General features: G+C 41.3%; 1 protein-coding gene across 1 annotated transcript in view; it reads left to right on the top strand.

The window, feature by feature from the left end:
* Positions 1-20047, top strand: part of ENTREP1 (endosomal transmembrane epsin interactor 1) — a 63818-nt gene that overhangs the window by 18151 nt on the left and 25620 nt on the right. The window lies entirely within an intron of this gene.

The following is a 20047-nucleotide window of genomic DNA, read 5'->3' as shown; positions in this document are numbered from 1 at the left end:
GGTGGGCCACCTGATAGGTACATAGTATCACACTGTCTGTGCCGAAGTATGTCGAAGTGCATTGTAGACACACTGTGGTGGTAGGTGTCTGGGTTATAGAAGGGAGCCCTCCAACCAGCCCTGAGTCTGGGCCCCATAGCTAGAGGGATCCACTTCTGCTATGCCTATGAGAGAGATGCAGGAGCCATGAGTGATTTGGGGCAAGAAGGGAGACCATTTTGAATTGGCGAGCATCTTAAAATAGATACCTTGTCATATGGAAAGTTATAATATATACGGTGGTTTTTTTTCCTTTTTTTTTTTTTAATCTGGGAGATCTATACATATGTGTTTCTAGTCACGTGGAACATTTCTGAAAGGATATACAAGGAACTGTTTACAGTAGGCACTTCTGTTGAGTGCAGTGGGAAGGGAAAGAGGGAGACTTTGATTTCCCATTTTATATCTGGAGAGGATATGCATTGTGTTGTGGGACCAAGAGGCTGTTTGGTTTCCTTGTTTTGTTTGGGTTTGGTGATCAGCCTCTGTATATCAGACCTCTCTTTTGGAGTTTTATTTGCCTTTGTGTGAATCTCGGTTGGAGGCCGGGTCCTGCCTCCCGCACTGGAAGCTTCTGAGACCATATACTGACACTCCTGTATACCAGCAACCAGGATGTGAGCCAGTTGACCTCCACTCATGGAAGCTCCTGCCCAGGACTCTGAAGCTGATGCAGACTAGGCCGGGCAGCTTAGACTTCCTTAAGCAAAAGAGGCAACCGGTGTCCAAGGTTGGCAACCAAGGACCTGGTTTTCCTGGGGCACGACCTTGGTAGAGGTCCCAGCTCCCAGCTTCCCTTGGCTTCTTCCCAGGTTTCTGAGCCTGGTTCCTGGGGATTCTGTGAGCTACCTGATAGCCCTGCAAGAAATTCCTTTTCTGTTTAAATAGCCTGCGTTGGTTTCCGTTATTCATAATCAAGAACTCTGCTGTAGGACCGTGATTTTTTTCTTCTGTGAATGTTACTCTTATAACAATTTAAAAAATGAATTCAAAAATTAATGAAAGGGATTCATTTTAAATATTTGGTCATTTATGGTAACTCAGATGAAAAACAAGAAGTCCAGTGGGTGCTCAAATTAGATTAATTAATGGTGAACGCTTGGTGTTGGATGTCAGGGCTGGGATGGTGGCAGATTGGATCTTACTAGCTGTATTTCCTAATAAGGATACAAAAGAGTGGCCCATGGAGTTCTTTAATGGAGAAAATAGAATAATTTATAAATGGACATTGTCTTTTAGCAGATATTCTGCAAGTTGATGGAGACAAAAGAGTATAGATTTGAGTCAGACCTGGATCTTTCTCATTTTTTTTTAAATTTTTTATTTTATTTTATTTATTTATGATAGGCACACAGTGAGAGAGAGAGAGAGAGAGGCAGAGACATAGGCAGAGGGAGAAGCAGGCTCCATGCACCGGGAGCCCGACGTGGGATTCGATTCGATCCCGGGTCTCCAGGATCGCGCCCTGGGCCAAAGGCAGGCGCTAAACTGCTGCACCACCCAGGGATCCCTGGATCTTTCTCATTAATGCAAACTGACTCTCCTGGACTTTGGGTCCCCTGATTGTATAATTTAGGGCATAATAAATAAATCACCTCTCCGAGACTGTCTTCTATTTATTTTGTGTTTGTATCCACAAAATATTCTTATAAATGATCTATATGCACATTGTGTGTGTCAAACATATATAGTATATATATATGCACACCATATATAAACCTATATGTGGCATATAAACATGTTATATATTTATCAAACATGTGTAGCATATGTACACATAAACTATGTGTATGCATAACACATATGACATATATAACGTGATGTATATATGTGACATACACATGCACTACATTATATATATGTCAAACATACCACTGTGACATCATGACATTTGATAATTTACTATATATGCCTTTTAAGATAAAGAAAATACTGGGCAGCCCCTGTGGCGCAGTGGTTTAGTGTCGCCTGCAGCCCGGGGTTTGATCCTGGGGACCCTGGATCAAGTCCCACGTTGGGCTCCCTGCATGGAGCCTGCTTCTCCCTCTGCCTGTGCCTCTGCCTTTCTCTCTGTCTGTGTCTCTATGAATAAATAAATAAAATCTTAAAAAAAAATAAGATAGAGAAAATACTTATTTAAGGAGTTCATTATTAAACTCCTTACTTTAATTAAAAATAGTCATTAGGGCAGCCCCGGTGGCGCAGTGGTTTAGCGCCGCCTGCAGCCCAGGGCGTGATCCTGGAGACCCTGGATCGAGTCCCACGTCGGGCTCTCTGCATGGAGCCTGCTTCTCCCCTCTGCCTGTGCCTCTGCCTCTCTCTCTCTCTGCATCTTTATGAATAAATAAATAAAAATTAAAAAAAAATAGTCATTAGACCTCTGTGCATTTCTCCAGTCACCCAAACCTGAGCACACTCCCCTTTAGCCATTTTATTTATTTATTTATTTGTTTATTTATTTATGATTTTGTTTATTTATTTGTGAGAGACAGAGAGAGGCAGAGACGCAGGCAGAGATACAAGCAAAGGGAGAAGCAGGCTCCATGCAGGGAGCCCGATGTGGGACTCGATCCGGGGACCCCAGGACCATACCCTGGGCTGAAGTCAGGCGCTAAACTGATGAGCCACCCAGGGATCCCACCATTAGCCATTTTAAACTTTGATTTTAGTGCCCTGGTGTTTATCTCCATCCTAAAGATGAGAGATTCATAACATTGTCTCCTATTTATCTTCTATTTTTTTTGAAATTATTTTTATTTCTCTTCTCAATGTTTCTCTTCTCAATGACTATAATTTTAAATAATTTCATAAACTTCTGTTTCTCAGTTCATCAACTTTGGATAGTATCTTTTTGATTCTTTTTTATAAAATGAAGAGATTAGGGCAGCCCTGGTGGCGCAGCGGTTTAGCGCCGCCTGCAGCCCAGGGCGTGATCCTGGAGACCCTGGATCGAGTCCCACGTCGGGCTCTCAGTATGGTGCCTGCTTCTCCCTCTGCCTGTGTCTCTGCCTCTCTCTCTCTTGTTTCTGTCTCTATAAATAAATAAATAAATAAATAAATAAATAAATAAATAAATAAAATCTTTAAAAAAAATAAGATGAAGAAATTAGCCCTTAAATCTACTTTTTCCCTCTGTCTGCCTCCTGGTGATAGAACTATTCTTTTATATTCTCAGTGTTTTAACATTTACATCTTGCTCTTAAACTATATTATACCACTGAAATTTCATTCGTAAATTGTTTCTAAAGTAGTGAAAGCTAACAATAGCATTTACAGTATTTTCATTATATGAATGTGATTGTAATAGGGTATGAGAATTGCATTCTTTATTTTTAAAATTTTTTTAATTTTTAAAGATTTAAAAAAACCCTTTTTGAGAGGGGTTTGGGGCAGAAGCAGAGGGATAAGCAGACTCCCTGCTGAGCCGGGAGCTGAGCTCCACTTGGGGCTGGGCTGGGCTTGATCCACGACCCTGAGATCATGACCTGAGCCGAAGTCAGATGCTTCGCTTCACCGACTGAGCCACCCAGGCATCTTTGGATTCTTTATTTTCAGATCCACTTGGGGCTGCAGTACAGGAGAGTTAATGCCAACAGCTCCCCCGTCCAGTGTTAGAATATTGAAGCAGGACTTGTAAAGCTTTTGGGTGAAAACCATTTTGCAACCCTTACCCGACCTCTGTCCCCTGGCCTATAAAAAGATTAGGGATTAAAGAGACAAATGTTTTGGAGAAAGTTACTGAATTGCTGTGGCATTTTGAGTCCACCTCCGCATGGGGAAAGGAGTGAGTGCTAAAAGATAAGCATTTGTAGAACCCTTGGTTAACTGGGACTGGTGTCAGGCACTTGCCTGGGGAATTTTAAAGGGCTCGTTGAAGTGCCTTCTGGCCTCAGAGTTAAAAACTACTGTTGGGAAAGTACTGTTGTGCTTTCCTAGTCCAAGGCCAAGTGGGGAGAGGCTGGGCCTGTTCTTCTGGATGCTTTAAGAGTAGAGAATAGTAGGCTCAGCAGTCCTGCTTCAGAACATCATTTGGGAGAAAGTTGTCTGTGAACACCGGCTGAAAGCAGACAGGAAGAGTCAAGTGAACTGTGGCTGCTCTTACCTTCTTTTTTAAAAAAAATTCGTTAATTTATTCATGAGAAACACAGAGAGAGAAGCAGAGACACAGGCAGAGGGAGAAGCAGGCTCCTTCTTGAGACCCTGACGAGGGACTTGATCCCAGGACCCTGGGATCAGACCCTGAGCCAAAGGCAGACGCTCAACCGCTCAGCAACCCAGGCGTGCTCACTGCTCTTACCTTCTTTACCACATGGCCCGGTCTCCCTGTGATTCCCTCCTCTCCAAAATGACAGAGCTGTGGCTGGCAGGCCTCAGGAGGAGAAGTGCACACGAAAAGCATGGAAGCAGAGAAGATGGCAGCCACCCCTTGTCTTTCCCCTGCAAGCTTGCTCCTCCCCTATAGTGATCCATCTCATAAGAGGGACAGAAGCTTGAATTTAAAAATGAAGCTCCAAGTTTTGACTAGGACCCAGGTCCAGATATTCTAATTATGGAAAGGAGACTTTTTGTAACTTACAGTGGCGGAGGATTTTTGCACCTCATATTGACCAGAGAGGTTGTGGGCCTGGCCCCGAATTTATCTGAGCATCAGCACAAACCAGCCATACAAAGTGGGTGGGCTTCAGCAACGTTGAGGGAGAAAGCAAAGTGGGTTTCTGTTGGCCTTCATGAGTCCTGCTTGCTCAAGGGATTGGCGACATTATTTTTGGTAGCACCAAAAATTATTTTTGGTAGCACCATGAGTGATGGAGTCTAGAGGAAAGGAGGTATAACCCCATGTCCCTCAAAAGAGGACAGTCTTGAGCAACCAAGTCACATCCGTTAGTTATTCTTTCTGATCGTGTCATTTGCTAGGTACCATACCTCGTTTCAGTTCACTTCAGTTTCAGACCATGACATTGACGGATAGGTTTATGTTATTTCTGGAGTTTCTTTTTCTTTCTTTCTTTCTTCTCTTTTCTTTTCTTTTCTTTTCTTTTCTTTTCTTTTCTTTTCTTTTCTTTTCTTTCTTTTCTTCTTTTCTTTCTTTTGATTATTTATTCATGAGAGGCACACACAGAGAAAGGCAGAGACACAGGCAGAGGGAGAAGCAGGCTCCCCATGCAGAGCCCAATGTGGAACTCGATCCCAAGATCCCGGGATCACGACCTGAGCCAAAGGGAGACTCTCAACCACTGAGCCACCTAGGGGCCCTTCTGGAGTTTATAAATGGCTCTTTTCTTTGTTCTTCTGACAAAGAAGGCATCTAATCTCAGAGATGATCTAGCTGCTATCCTCCTCCTCCTCCTCCTCCTCCTTCTCCTCCTCCTCCCTCCTCCTCCTCCTCTTCTTCCTCCTCCTCTTCTTCTTCTTCTTCTTCCTCTTCTTCTTCTCTTTTTAATATTTTATTTATTTATTCATGAGAGAGAGAGAGTGGCAGAGACACAGGCAGAGGGAGAAGCAGGCTCCATGCAGGGAGCCCTACATGGGACTCAATTCCAGGACTCCAGGATCATGCTCTGGGCCGAACCCAGGCACTAAAACACTGAGCCACCCAGGGATCCCTTCTTCTTTTTTAAAACAGTTTTATTGAACTGTATTTGATGTACTATGACATTCACCCATGTTAAGTGTACAGCTCAGTAGTTGTTACATGTTCACAGATAGGCACAGACATCTTCACCACCAATTGTAGGACATTTTCATCGCCCCAAAAAGAAACTCAATACTAGTAGAAGTCCCTTCCATTTCCAAGGTGCCTGGGTGGCTTAGTCGGTGAAGCATCTGACTCTTGATTTCAGCTCAGATCATGATCTCAGGGTCAAGAGATCAAGCCCTGCATTGGGGTTCATGCTCAGTGTGGAGTCTGCTCAAGATTCTTTCTCTCCCTCTGCCCCTCCCCACTCACCGTGTGTGTGTGTTCTCTCTCTCTCTCAAAATAAGTAAATAAATCTTTAAAAAGTCCCTCTCATTTCCTTCCAATACCCCCAACCCTGGGAAACCACTAATGAACTGTCTGCCTCCATAAATTTGCCTATTCTGGGTATTTCAAATAAAAGAAATCATGTAATACGTGATCTTTTGTAACTGGCTTCTTTCACTTAGCATATTTTTTAGTATAGTATTTTTAAGGGTTATCCATGTTAGAGAATGTAATAGTACTTTTTTCCTTTTTTGAATTATTGGGTACTATTCCGATGATGGACGTATTACATTTTATTTATTCATCAGGTGATGATGGACATGGCCACTTTCTGGCTATCATGAATAATGCTGCTGTGAACATTAGTGTACAGAGTTTTTGTGGACTTGTTTTCATTTCTCTTGCCGATACACCTAGGATAGAATGGCTGAGTCAGGCAGCCCCGGTGGCGCAGCGGTTTAGCGCCGCCTGCAGCCCGGGGTGTGATCCTGGAGACCCGGGATCGAGTCCCACATCGGGCTTACTGCATGGAGCCTGCTTCTCCCTCTGCCTGTCTCTGCCTCTCTCTTCGCTCTCTCTGAATGAATAAATAAATAAATCTTTTTTTTTTTTTTTTTTAAAGAATGGCTGAGTCATATGGTATCTCTGTGTTGAACATTTTGAGGAACTGTTTCCTCAAGCAGCTGTGTTACTTTCCATTTCTGTCTGCAGTGTGTCCTGGTTCCAGTTTCTCCACATCTTTGCCAACACTTACTATTGTATGCCTTTTTGATGAGAGCCAACTTTATGGGTGTGATGTGGTCTCTCAATGTGTTTTTGATTTGATACTGAGAATCTTTTCATATGCTTCTTGGCCATTTGCATGTCTTCTTTGGAGAAAGGTCTATTTAGACTCCTTGCACATTTTCCCATTGGGTTTTCTTTTTACTGCAAGTCTCTTATCAGATATATGATTAGCAATTTACTTTTTTATGGTGTCCTTTGAGGCCCAAAAGTTTTTCATTGTGATGTTGTCCAGTTTATCCATTTTTTCTTATGTTGCTAAACAGTAGTATTTAAGAAGGCTGATCTAACCCACGATTATAAAGCTTTATTTATATATTTCTTGCAAGAGTTTTCTTGTTTTAGCTTATTCTTGGGTCTGTGGTCCATTTTGAGTAAATTTTTGCATAAGCTGTGAGGCAGCAGTCCAAGTGCATTCTTTTGCATGTGGGTATCCATTTGTCCCAACATCATTTATTAAAAAGACTTCCTTCCTCACTGATTGTCTCAGAATACTTGCTAAAAATCAGTTGAGTCTAAGTATGAGGTTTCTTCATCTGGCTTCTTAAATTACACTCTCTGCTAGTTTTTCCACTTTCTCCTTTGGACATATGGAGGACTACTGACTTCCTGTTCTAGTTTGGACATAATCATGTTCCAGGCCTGCTGCACAGATGTCATGTGAAAATTTCTTTTCTTTGTATTCTTGGATTACAGCCATTGTTTCTTAGACCTCATGCCTCATGCATTCTTTTTCCTTGAATCCCTTTTTTATTTTGCCAGAAACATGATTGAATAAAACTTTTCAGAAATGATGTGAGGGAAGCGGGGAGCTCTCTTAGGGTTTGAATATCTTGATGTGTCTTTGTTTTGCCCTCCCATTTGAAGGATAGTTTGTCTGGATAGAGAATTCTAGGTTCAACAAGTTTTCTATCCAGAATTAGAAAGCATTCCTTGATGACTTCTGTCACTGATATGAAGCTTGATGCTGACTAATTCTTGTTCCTTAGTAAGCAGCCTCTTTTTTTTTTTTTTTTCATATCTAGAAGCTTTCAAGATCTTTTCTGTACCTGGGTATTGATAAAACTTAATTTTCAAGAAGATAAAAATCATGACTCCTGGGAAAACTTAAAGTGAACATGTGTCATTAATGAGGGAAAACTGCTTCAAAGAACATTTGAGAAGGTAAATATTTGTAGGTAATATAAAGAGGGGACTGCTGTGATGGATACAAAACTGGTGGATGTATAGCAGGCCCAGAGTGGTAACTTTAAGGGTTTCTTGTTCCATTGGACAGAATTTATTTTCATCTCTTCCGAAAAGAAAATCTACAACTTAAATGGTGCCTCTACAGAGTTGTAAAATAGCCAATTAAGTGGTGCCTGGGTGGTTCAGTCTGTTAAGTGTCTGCCTTTGGCTCAAGTCATGATCCCAGGGTCCTGGGATCCCTGCTGAGCAGGGATCTTGCTTCTCCTTCTCCGTCTGTTCCTCCTGCTTGTGTTCTCTGGTGCTCTCTCTCTCTCTCTCTGTTAAACAAATAAATAAAATCTTTTAAAAAAATAGCCAATTAAAAAAATAGCCAATTAAATAAGCAGATAATTGGAATACCAATAATCTCCTTTGCTTTTTCCAAGTTTCAGATAATTTTTCTGATGGTCTTTTGAAATTACATGAGGATGTGTCAAGGCGTGAGTCTTCTTTTTCTTCACCCTTTTGGAGTACTTTTACTTCTTGAGGCTTTGAGGTCTTTTTTTATTATTTTTTAAAAAAGATTTTATTTATTTATTCCTAGAGACACAGAGAGAGAGAGAGAGAGAGAGAGAGAGAGAGAGGGGCAGAGGCACAGGCAGAGGTAGAAGTAGACTCCATGCAGGGAGCCCGATGTGGGACTCGATCCAGGGTCCCCAGGATCAAACCCCAGGCTGCAGGCGGTGCTAAACTGCTGCGCCACCGGGGCTGCTGGGCTTTGAGGTCTTTTAATTAGAAGATGTGTCTTTCTTCAACACTGAGCACTTTTCTTTATTGTTTCTTTGATTATTTCCTTCCCTCCATTTGCTCCTTCTTCCTAGAACATCTAGTAGACAGATGTTGGACCTCTTGAATTTTTGCCTTCTTGTTTCTTCATTTTTTCAAAGTCTTAGGCTTCTGGTACTTCACGTCTATATACTTCATGAGGCATTTCCTAAAAATAAGGCATTCTTCTACCTCAGAATAATAACATTATCACAACTAAGAAAGTTATTGTAATTTCCTTTTTTTTTTTAGTTATTGGTAATTTCCTAATGCCATGCAATATTCAGCCCATGTTAACATTTCCCAGTTACTCCAAAATGTTGCATAACTTCTTAATCAAAAGCTTTTAATGAGTATGATCTGTGAATATTTCCATATGTGTAAATGCACAGTTTGATGTGTTATCAAAAAGTATGCCTGTATAGACTAGCTCTTTTTTTTTTTTTTTAATCCAGGACCTAATGAAGGTTCAGTCATATAATTAGATTCTTCTGTCTCTTTAGTCTTTTCTGTTCCAGAACATTCTTCCTGCCACATCCCCCCCCCGCCCCCCCCCCCACATTTTTTTTCCAGGGATTGACTTTGTGGAGACACGAGTCCACTTGGTTTATTTCTTCCTTTCCTCCTCCTTCTCCTTTTCCTTCTCCCCCTCCCCATTTCCTTTTGTCCACTTTCTCTTCATCTTTCTTTTGACATGGAAGATTTCAAATATGCCCCTAACTGGAGAGAAATACAACAGCTCCTCTCATACTCATGGCCCAGCTACCAAAATCCCTGACACATGTTCAGACTTGTTTTATCTAAACCCCTGACCATTCTCTTCTCTTTCTCCTGCCATCAGATTGTGTTGAAATAAATAACAGTCCTCACACATCAAATATTTTGGAATGTATTTATAAATGACACAGCTAGTAGCCCAGCAAGGGCTGTTGACCAGAGCATGACTATGTGGCCTCCCCACATAATAGCTGCCCAGCATGGTGGCTGGGTTCTGTGATGCAGAGTGTCTGAGAAGAATGTTCCAAGGGCCTGGGGGGAAAAGGGGGCATCAGGCTTCCTAAGATCCACCCTTGGATGTCCATTGCATTCTATTGATCACATGAGTTCCTAAAGCCAGCTTAGAGTAAAGGGGAGGGTGGGGCGCCTGGGTAGCTCAATGGTTGAGCATCTGCCTTCAGTTTGGGGTTGGTGATCCTGGGTCCAGGGATCTAGTCCTGCATTGGGGTCCCTGTGAGGATTCTACTCTCCCTCTATTTCTCTTCTTTTTCTCTGTGTCTCTCGTGAATAAATAAATAAAATCTTAAAAAGAAAAAAAAAGAAAAGAAAAGAAAAGAGGAGGGAAATTGGGAATTGGATTTCACCTTTTTTTCTTTTGCAATTCTTAAAAGTTGGGGTAAAATGTACATATTTTAAAATCTGCCATTTTGACTTTTTAAAAAAAGATTTTATTTATTCATGAGAGACACAGAGAGAGAGGCAGAGATGCAGGCAGAGGGAGAAGCAGGCTCCATGCAGGGAGCCCGATGTGGGATATGATCCCAAATCTCCAGGATCACGCCCTGAGCCAAAGGCAGACGCTCAACCGCTGAGCCACCCAGGCATCCCCCATTTTGACTCTTTAAAAGTGTACAGTGTACAGTGACATTGAGTACCTTCACAATGCTGTGCAACCATCACTACTATCCATTTCCAGAACTTGTTCATCATCTCAAACAGAAACTCTCTACTCATTCAACTGTAACTCCTCATCTCCCTAGTAATCACCATTGTACTTATGATTTTGTCTACTGTAGGTACCTCTTGTAGTTGGAATAATGCAATATCTGGCTTATCTCACTTAGCATAGTGTTTCCAAGACTCATTCACTTTGTAGCTTGTGCCAGTACTTCCTTCCTTTTTAAGGCTGGATAATATTCCCTAGTGTGTTTTGAACTCCACCGCTTGATGTGAGAAACAGCCTGCAGGTACAGAAGGCAAACTTGGTGGTGGCCATCTGTGGAGACTGTTGACTCTACATAGCTTCTCAAGAGCTGACATCTCCATTGCCAGGGAGTCAAGAGATCTGATTCTCCAACATGCTGATCCTTGAGAAGCTAACAGCAGTGGAGAAGCAACTAGAAGCAGGGAAAGAACCAAAACTAGAGAAGTACAGAGGAAAGGAGAAAAGAATAAAGGAGTAAGAAAAGTGGAGGCTCAAGAATCACAGATCTGCAACTTTGTTTACACCTTCCCGTGGCTGTTAGTATCTTCAAATCCACATTTATTTCTACCACCTTATTCCCAAGGGCTGCAGCAAACCTCATTTCTGCTCCTTTCACCTTGTTTGAATAGCCAGGCTCACATGCCATGTCATTCTCTCGATTATTTCTCTTGAGACTCTCATTAGGGTGTTTTCCTCCTGGTCCTTACCCCATTCCTGATGAGGACACGCCCATTTAGGGTGATAGAGCTAAGTTACATCAGGGAATAACGGAGCCGGATGCTCGCTGAGGGCACCCCCTCTCCTGCTCTGCCTGATTGCTCAGGTCGTGAGAAAAGCCACTTTTCTAGCAATGAGGGGTGATGGAGACTGGGGGATCTGCCAGGGAACAGGGGAAAGGACCCCACAGCAAGGCAGGATTTCTTTTTCATGAGCAAGGAGCCCCGGAAGTATTCTTGAGATTTGTTCATTTTCAAATCATTTCAGGAATGATTTGCACATTACATTTCAGGAATTAGCAACTCTCGGTCGTAAGTGCTTTCAGCTCACCTCAAGGCTGGGTTCCAAACAAACTGATGACAATTTGTCTCACTCTGGTGGGGATAGGAAGAAGCCTTTTGCACCTATTGAAAAAGGAACTGGAGATAAACGTTATTATATTTTAAACACGTTATAAAAAGAGAATCTGGGGACAGCAATAACCTGAATAGATCTGATACTTAAATATCTTTGAAAGGAAAGGGAGACGGCTGGTTCCATTCAGAGCAACGGGCCTGTGTTTGGCTTGTTGGCAAAGGGAACCAGTCTGGATGTTGGCAATATATCTGCCAAACTTCTGGAAGGAGTTTAAAGGGTGTCAAGGAAGTGAAGCCTTGGAGTAGGTTCTTTTAGGATCCAAGGATTAAAGGCACACAGACAAACCAAGCCAGTGAGTGTATGAGCTCCTGAGATAGTTTAAAGCAGCCAGAGTCTGGGCTTTGAGCTGTGATTTGTTATGTTTTGTTGGTTGCCCTGGTGCTGGGTGGTCAATCTTAAAATTCATTTTGCTAACTTAGTTCAGGGAACATTTTACTTTGGTGTCTTCATTTTTTTTTCCAGCATAAGTGTGTGGTGCTCAGATAGCTTTGCTCATGATTCTACATCTTTGTATTAAAATGCTTCTGCAAATTGAATTAAAATGGTAAATGTTAAGAGCTAACTAACCAGTTACATTAACTGTCAAAGGTTGTATGACATTTGTCTTATTAACCAGTGACTAATCAGTGGTTTGGAGCTCGGACTCCTTGTCTCTGAGGACATAAATGTTAAAATATTGGTTAGATTCCCAGCTTGATCACACCGTGTTCTTGTTTCAATGGGAAAACATAACATAAATTCTAAGGACTGGGTGCTTTGTTCTTCTACCCACTTACCACCTACACTCGTACTTCCTTTGAAATAATGGGATAGGAATCCCAACCCTTTCCATTTTCTTTCCCTAGAAAGTGGTAGTTTCCATGAGGAACAGTGGTGGTAGCCATTTTCATGCAAGCAGTGATAGTAAAGCCAGTGTTTGCCTTTCAGAATCTATTCTGTATATGTTCTAGAATATTAGTAAGAATGCATGATACCTCCATGTAGTATTTATCATAAAGAATTGGCTTTCTTTCCTTTGCTTATAGATTGATGGATGGATTCCTCTATCCACTCATTCAGGATAATTTAAGACCATCTATGTCTTTGTGTCTTTGGTTCAGATTTTGTGCCCCACTGGAGAAAAGTGTATTTTGGCTTCATTTATCTCAAGCAATATCAAAAGGCTGTATATGGGGAGCAGAGGCGGGGGAGAAGACAGCATTTAAATGACCACCAGTGGTATTTTCTTGGGAAATTAAAAGATGAATAAAAAGGGGTGCCTGGGTGGCTTAGTTGGTTAAGTTTCTGACTCTTGATTTCAGCTCAGGTCATGATCTCAGGGTTGTGAGATTGAGCCCCACATTGGGCTCCACAGTGGGCGCAGAGCCTGCCTAAGATTCTCTGTCTCTTTTCCCTGTCCCTCTGCTCCTTTCCCACTCCCTCTCACTAAAAAAAAAAAAAAAAAAAAAAAAAAAAAAAGGGAAAGAAAGATGAATAAAAGCGTGAAGGGAAAGAATTCTGAACTGATAATATTTTTTAAATTGGAAATTTTTGAGAAGTTTCTCTTCATGAAGAATTTGGTGAGCTTTTGATGTTTAAATGGAAATGCACACCTGCATGTGAATGCATGGGTACACACACACACACACACACACACAGATTCACTTATCCCATGCATGAGGCTCCACCCTCAAGACCTAATCACCCCTCTGAGGTGCCCTCTCCCAATACCAACATCTTGGAGTTAGGGTCTCAACATATGTATTTTGTGGGGGACACAGACATTCAGACCACAGCACTGAGTGTTATTCCCTTTATGAGCTTATGATTTGTTCATCCGTTCTCCTATTCTTGGGTATTTGGGTTGTTTCCAGTTTGAGGCTGTCATGAACCAGTGCTCTGACATGCCTGTACATGTCTTTCTATGGACACATGCATTAATTGTCTTGCACCTAAATTCACCTAAAAGTGAATTGCTGAGTCATAGGGCCGTAGATGTTGAATTTTATTAGAAATAGTAAACACCAATACTTTTTTCATAGTGGTTGTACCGATTTCTAACTGCTTCTTAGACTCCAAGCCAGTGCAGTTTCTAGCCTCACTTTCACTGCTGCCCATTTCTGAACATTTGGAGAGTCTGAGGAGCGAATCCTGTGGTTTTGGCTTTCCTCACTGCTGTTGTAGGAATCTCTTTTCTCGGAGACCCCTGAGTTCAATTCACACTGGCCCATTAGTTTTCCAGCTTTTAAAATTCTGATGGTGTTTTCCTTTTCTTTCTGTCTTATGGATTTCTGCCTTTATAACTTTTCTTTCAGGGGCACATGGGTGGCTCAGTGGTTGAGCATCTGCCTTCAGCTCAGGTCATGATCCTGGGGTCCTGGGAACAAGTCCTACATCAGGCTTCCCACAGGGAGCCTGCTTCTCCCTCTGCCTGTGTCTCTGCCTCTCTGTGTCTCTCATGAATAAATATAAACAAATAAATTTTAAAAATGTTTAAGACTTTTCCTTTAGGGCCATTTTATTTATTTGTTTGTTTCTTCAGGGCCATTTTAATGAATTGGTAGCACTAAATGCTTATGTTCTCTCCACCATATTAAACCTCCTCATTTTTAAACAATGCAACCTTCACATGATCTCTGGAACTATTTATTTATTTAAACATGGCTGGGTGAGTTTCAGCTGCATCTTGAGTTTGGAGCAGTAGGGAAGAAGCAGCAAAATACAAGTCCTTAGACAGTAGGGAAAGGTCAACCTATTTAGGGAATTGAAATCTTGTACCAAATAAGACAGTCAACAATACCAAGCTGTGATAGGCATAATTATTTAATGATATTATGTGATGGGGATTATGAGGAATTTTTAGCAGGCAGAAACAAGCAAATTGAAAGTGATGCTTCTTCTGGGTGACCTCAGGTTCCCCAAACAGTGTTTTATTGGATCATTTAATTGAGACCTGGAATGAACTGGGGGCACAACTGCAAGAGATCAAAGTGGAGGTGAATTCCAAAGACCAAAATAAAAAATATAATACCTTTGCATCAAGCTACCTGGTATGTAAGTATCATAAAGTACTCCTGGCTCAAGTTAGTAACAGTAAAACCAAAAGCATAAAAAGTGTCACTCATGTTGTCAGTCCCTGTGAGAGGACCAGCTCTTTGGATCTTGGATTTTGCATCTTATGCTTCAGAGCCACAGGGTGCCAGTCACAGAGGGCAAGCTCTCCACTTTTTGGGTCCCACTGTCTTTCATGTCTAAAATGCAAGTTCTAGAAAGACATCTCTGCCTTGACTCTGGGCATTTCTATGTCCTGATGGTAAATCCCAATGATGAGTTGGCCTCGACAGAATTTAGGAACTGAAACCCATGGCGTTCACTCTGCTGAGCAGGTGGTAATGAATTTGAGTTGAGAACAATAGGAACTAAGCTTAAAGGTCAAATATGTGGAAGAAATTTATAAAGATGTTAATTCAGGTGCATTAAAAGCTTTAAGACCAGAATGCTGGTCCCAGACCTAGTGATATTCGTTTCATGAAATTCATTTTGTAATAACAAGCTTCTCCCCCAAAGAGGAAGTGCCTATTATTATTAATAAAACCGATTGCATAGCATTTTGCAGCATGCAGAGAATTTTTATTTACATCATTTTGTGTGATTTTCTTATTATTCTTGTGAGGTAGGTATGTGGACCTGTTTAGCTGATGAGAAAAGTGAGTCTTGCAGAGGTTGCTTAAAATATCACAGCGAACAAGTGGGAAAGCCTGATTTTGAACTAGGTGTCTTGATTCCAAATTCAGGTGGTTGCCACAAAGAGAAACTCAGATCACCTGCAATCACTTTTTTCTTTTTTTTTTTTTTTTAAAGATTTTATTTATTTATTCATGAGAGACACAGAGAGGGAGAGAGAGAGAGAGGCAGAGACACAGGCAGAGGGAGAAGCAGGTTCCATTCAGGGAGCCCGACATGGGACTCGATCCCCGGACTCTAGGATCATGCCCTGGGCCAAAGGCAGGTGCTACCCGCTGAGCCACCCAGGGATCCCCATGCAATGATTTTTTTTAAAAGCACATAAGAACTGTAAGAAATTCTTCCCCTTCTTAGATATAGTTGAGCACTTTGCGACTATGATGTTTCTTCCTTAGTAGCTGATGTTTTACTGCCTCCTGTTGGGGGTAGGGATACCCTCTTGTGATGACTGGGATGGAAATTTGGGTCTTGGAGGTTATATGATTATAACTAGGTTAAAACCAGAGAGGTCTATCCTGAAAGTCCCTGTAAATCCTAAGTGGGTCCCTTATAACTCCAATATTGTATACCCTTGAACCTGATCCAACCTCTGAAAGACACATGCTTGGTATTCTAATAGCCCCCATGCCTGATACATGCTGCTGTGGTCTACACTAGAGTAATTCAGATGACCAAATAGCCAGTAAGTTTGGTCTGATATTTAATGATAGTAATAGAAAAGCCACATGCAGGAATACGTTTGGAGGACAGTGCATAGTGATCTTGTACATGGCCTATGTGCCTTGACCCAGGTCCTCATTCTGGGTTTGGTGTGCTGGTGATCTGACTTTGATTTCTCCTTGGCAGCTCATCCAGTGCAGGAGAGAGAAGCTGAGTCTACCAGGCAGTGAATCTTTGGAGCAGTCTCTCAGATTGTTTGTTATTCTGACATTTGAGAAGTAGCCTCATTCATTGTATGATCTCACACTCCCGTCTTGGCAAGTGGATTCAGAATTGTCTTTCTCGCTTTCTTTTTAATATAATAAATATAATTTATATAAATCCCTAATAATAAGTGTTCAGTTAGCCAAGTTTTGAGAGTTGGATATACCCATGTAGCCACTGTCCAAAACAAGATATGGAACATTTCTGTCATTTCAGAAAATTCTCTTCTTTCTCCTCAGTCAGTCCCCTCCCCCCACCAAACAGGCACCGCTCTTCTGATTTCTATCACCATGATTATTTTGTCTATTCTTGAACTTCATGTAAGTGGAATCATCTAGTACTTGGTTTACTTCACTCAATGTCTTTGAACCTCTTAGTGTTGTTATCAGTAGTGTGTTCCTTTTTGTTCCTGGAAGTTATTCCACTGTTTGAAAATACCACAATATACTTACTTATTATTCTGCTTTTGGACCCTTGAGTTATTTTCACTTTTGGTCTGATAAAGCTGCTATAAACATTCTTTTCTGTCTTTTTGTGGGCAATTGCACTTATTTCCCTGGGTCTTTTCCTAGGAGTGGAACTGCAGATTGTAAGGTAGGCATGTATTCAGATTTTTTTGCAGTTTTTAAATAGATTTAATTATCAACATATTAATACAAATATATTAATATTTGTATAAATAGATTTATATATACATAATATAAATATATTAATAGAAAACTTTTAAATACTTTATTATAGAAGAGTTTTAGACTTACAGAAGTTTTTCAAAGATAACACAGAGAGGTCCTGTATACAGCATACTCAGTTTCCCCATCTTTGACATGATACATTTGTCACAACTAATGAACCAACATTGAGACGTTATTATCAGCTAAAATACATACTCTTTGGATTTCCTTAGGTTTTTTTTAAATTTTATTTATTTATTTTAAAAGTGCAAGGGAGCATAAGCAAGGGGGCAGAGGGAGAGAGAGAAGCAGGCTCCCCACTGATCAGGGAGACTTGGGGCTCGATCCCAGGACCATGGGATCATGACCTGAGCCGAAGGCAGATGCTTCACTGACTTAGCCACCCAGGCACCTCTAGATTTCCTTAGTTTATATCTAATGTTCTTTTTCTGTCCATTATCCCAGCTTAGTATATCACATTACCACATTATTTGCTTGTCATGTCTCCTTAGGCTCCACTTGGCTGTGACAGTTTTCAGACTTCCCTTGTTTTTGATGACCTTGACCGTTTTGAAGAGTACTTGTCAGGTATTTTGTAGCATGGACCTCAGTTGGATTGTCTGATGTTTTTCTTATGATTAGACTGAGGTTATCATCGGTTTGGCAGAGGAAGAACCGGAGGTAAAATGCCATTTTCAGCACATTGTATCAAGGGTACATGCCATCCACATGACTTACCAGCAATGTTAACTTTGGTCACCTGGTTGATGTCATATTTGTCAGGTTTCTCCGCTGGAAGATTGCTCCCTTTCGCCTTTCCATATTGTGTTCCTTGGAAGGAACTCACTTTGTGCAGCCCATACTTAAGGAGTAGGGAGTCGAGGTGGACTATCTTCATAAATCACAGTTGACCTTTGAACAACAGGGGTTTGAACTTCATGGCTCCACTTACATGCAGATTTTTTTTCCTGATAAATATAGTACAATATTGTAAATATGTCTTCTCTTCCTTCTGATTTTCTTAGTAACATGTTCTTTTCTCTAGCTTGCTTTATTGTAAGAATACAGCATATAATACATATAACATGCAAAATATGTGTTAATCGACTGTTTATATTATCAGCAAGGCTCTGGTCAATAATAGGCTATGAATAGTTAAGTTTATCGGCAGTCAGAAGTCATACTCTGATTTTGCACTGTGTGCAGGGGTTGGGGGTTGGCACCCCTCAGCCCTGCATTGTACAAGGGCCAACTGTATTTGGAATTCTTTGGCATGGGAGATTTATATTTAGTTTTTAAGAAATGGCAACACCATTTTATCCTCAGATAAGCAATGTGTTTGTCCATGTGCTCCTTATCCTTACCAACACTTGCTTTTGTCATTCTAATTTTAACTCTTCTAGTTAATGTGAAGTGGTATCTTACGGTGTTTTTTTTTTATGATTTTATTTATTCATGAGAGACACACAGAGAGAGATAGAGGGAGAGAGAGAGAGAGGCAGAGAGACACAGGCAGAGGGAGAAGCAGGCTCCATGCAGGGAGCCTGATGCGGGACTTGATCCTGGGCCTCCAGGATCATGCCCTGGGTAGAAAGGCAGGTGCTAAACTGCTGAGCCACCCAGGGATCCCCTTACTGTGGTTTTAACTTCATTCGTGATGACTAATGATGTTGAATGACTTTTCCTGTGCTTGTTGACCATTCCTGTATCTTCCTGTTCAAGTCTTTTGCCCATTTTTTGTGTTGCTGTTTTTTTTATTATTGAATTAAAAAGTTATTTATATCCTGGATAAAGCTTCTTTGTTTAATATATACATGAAGTATTTTCTCCCAGTCTGTGGCTCGTCTGTTGGTTTTCCTATCAGTGTTATTTGATGAGCTGGATTCAAGATTTTATTTTTTATTTTTATTTTTTAAAAAATATTTTATTTATTAATTCTTGAAAGAGAGAGAGAGTCAGAGACACAGACAGAGGGAGAAGCAGGCTCCATGCTGGGAGCCTGATGTGGGACTTGATCCCAGGTATCCAGGATCACACCCTGGGCTGAAGGCGGCGCTAAACCGCTGAGCCACCCGGGCTGCCCTGGATTCAAGATTTTGATAAAGAGATTTGGGGACCAGTGCTGGAAGTAATGAACCCTCACTCATTCTATATCTGATGCTGCTAATTTTTTAGTTATGAATATTTATTTATTTATTTAAAAAGATGTTATTTACTTATTTGAGAGAGATTGAGTGAGTGGGGGAGCAGAGGGAGAATGACCAGAAGATTCTGAGCTGAGCACCAAGCCCTATGTAGGGCTCTATCTCAAGACCCTGAGATCATGACCTGAGCCAAAACCAAGAGTTGCACTCGACTGGCTGAGCCACCCAGCTACCCCATAGTTAGGAAGATTTTGATGTGCTAGTGGACATAAGGATTATAACCACACTTTTTTTTTAAAGCCATCTGATAGTGCATGAAAAGATAATTTTTTTAAAAAGATTTTATTTACTTATTCATGAGAGACAGAGAGAGAGAGAGAGAGAGAGAGAGAGGCAGAGACACAGGCAGAGGGAGAAGCAGGCTCCCTGCAAGGAGCCCGATGTGGCACTTGATCCCGGGTCTCCAGGATCACACCCTGGACTGCAGGCTGTGCCAAACTGCTGCGCCACCGGGGCTGCCCTGAAAAGATAATTTTTGAAGGAAAGTTAGACTTCCCCATAGTAACAATAATTGTGTTGCTGTGTGTGAAAATTCCAGATGTATTGGGTCTCTTTGAGTAGCAACTGCCAGCCCAGGTGAGAAGATCATGTTTTGTCCTTGGCCAACTTTACATCCTCGTTTTCCAAAGCTTTGGCGTGATAATGACTGACATAGTGCATGAGAGGGCTGTGCTCCATGCTGTTCCAGTCAAGCCCTATAGACACTGAGAAATCATGAGAAACAGTAACACAGCAGCTGATGCCAGCATTTCCTCCAACATTTGATGACAGAGTGCATGGTCCTTTTACAGATTAACAAAATAAGGAGAGAAGCAGAAGCCAGACTACTCCTGGAGAGGCAGAAAGAATTCCTTTTAGGAAAAGGGGCATCATGTGATATTAAATATTGACTCATAACATGGGTTTAGAGGAG

Source organism: Canis lupus, chromosome 1 (genome assembly GCF_003254725.2).
Source record: "Canis lupus dingo isolate Sandy chromosome 1, ASM325472v2, whole genome shotgun sequence".
Classification (NCBI taxonomy): Eukaryota; Metazoa; Chordata; class Mammalia; order Carnivora; family Canidae; genus Canis; species Canis lupus.
The sequence above is the reverse complement of the archived record's forward strand: the minus strand, read 5'-3'. Positions and strand labels throughout refer to the sequence as shown.